Here is a 1,750-nt window from a genome sequence, read left to right on the forward strand (position 1 = left end):
GGACGCCACGGGCACCTCCTCTCAGGACCCCCGCTGTGCAGGAGCCGCCCGCCCCCAGTCTGGCCGTCTGTGCACCGCAATCAGGACAGGGTGGCGAGGCTTCAGGTGCCGTGTGCTCCAGGTGCGCACAGGGCTCAGCAAGGGTCAGCATCTAGCCCAGGGGTGGGCAAACTTTTTGACTCGAGGGCCACAATGGGTTCTTAAACTGGACCGGAGGCCGGAACAAAAGCATGGATGGAGTGTTTGTGTGAACTAATATAAATTCAAAGTAAACATCATTACATAAAAGGGTACGGTCTTTTTTTTTTTTTTTAGTTTTATTCATTTCAAACGGGCCGGATCCGGCCCGCGGGCCGTAGTTTGCCCACGGCTGATCTAGAACCTTCCCAGGGCCCTGGCTGGTGTGGCTCAGGGGATGAAGCGTCGGGCCTGGGACGGAGGGTCCTGGGCTGGAGAGATGGCTCTCCCTTGTGAGTGAGGATGTTGTGTCTTCAGTGTTCCGCACCCAGGTAACCTTGACCGAGCCCAGATACGGCCATGTCGTGACCTTCACGTCTCCTGTAGGGAGGGGGTGGGTGAAATGGAGAGGAAAGCTTGAATTGAGAACAGGTGGCGGGGGGGGCACCTGGGAGGATGCAGGACACACAGGAGCCGGGCCGGCGAGGCTCAGTGGTTGAGCGTCCACCTATGAGCCAGGAGGTCACCGCTCAATTCCAGGGCAGGGCTTGCCTGGGGTTGCGGGGTTGCAGGCTGGATCCCCAGTGGGGGGCGAGCAGGAGGCAGCCAATCAATGACTCTCTCTCATCATTGATGTTTCTATCTCTCCTTCTCCCTTCCTCACTAACATCAATAAAAATATTTTTTAAAAGCACACAAAGGAGTTGGCTCCCTTTTTATGTTCATCTGCGCTACGCACGGGCAAGGAGCTCGGCACCCGCCCACCCGTCTCCCCCGTAGAGAACACACTGCGGGCTCTCAAGGCTCCGCGGCCGGCCCCTGAGCCACTCGTGTCTGCGCGCCCCACGCCCACCGCATCCCTAGGCCCGTGGTGTGTCAGGAGGCCTCCTTCCACAGTAAACGTCCGGCCGCCTTCCACCAACACGGCCGGCGGCGGAGCTGGCTGTTCTCGGTTTACCTCTTGTCTTGCACCTCCATCTCAATTCGAAACGGCCCAGGTTTCCCCCCAGGGAATGTTTGTTTTTCTCTCTGCCAGATCCTTTGTGAAGACCAGCGAGTGAGCACAGAGGAAGGGAAATACCCAAATCATTGCGCGAATGAGGCAGCAATGGCGGCCAGGGGCCTCTTCCCGCCCGTAAAGCTCTGTGGGTCCCTGTGGCGGGCCGGGACAGCTTGGTTCATGCCGGGCTATTTACTTATTTTTAACCTTTATTGTTGAAAGTGTGACATAGGTCTCCCCCCCCCCCCCATTGACCTGTCCAGCCTGCTCCTGTCCCCCCAAGCCCTCCCCACTGTCTGTGTCCAGGGGGCTGCACATATGCACACAGCCCATGGACCCCCGTCCCTCTGAGGTTCCAACAGGCCCTTCGAGGCGCACAGCAGGTGTCCCAGCCCGAGCGTCAGCAGCGGGAGGGAAACCCTAAGGGAAGCGCAAAGGCCTCGCTCAGGCCCTAGGCAGCCCGGGGGTGTGTGGGGGGACTGGGTCCGAGCCAGGGCGCATGGGTGGTCGCAGCAGGGAGTCCAGGTCCGGAAAAGGCTGCAGGTCCCGCAGGCCCCTGGGGTGAGGCGGGTG

General features: G+C 59.9%; 1 protein-coding gene across 1 annotated transcript in view; it reads right to left on the reverse strand.

Annotated features, from left to right (window-relative positions):
• RSAD2 (radical S-adenosyl methionine domain containing 2) overlaps nucleotides 1–1,750 on the reverse strand; it is a 54,750-nt gene that overhangs the window by 25,293 nt on the left and 27,707 nt on the right. The window lies entirely within an intron of this gene.

This window comes from Myotis brandtii, unplaced genomic scaffold (assembly GCF_000412655.1).
Source record: "Myotis brandtii unplaced genomic scaffold, ASM41265v1 scaffold247, whole genome shotgun sequence".
NCBI classification, from domain to species: Eukaryota; Metazoa; Chordata; class Mammalia; order Chiroptera; family Vespertilionidae; genus Myotis; species Myotis brandtii.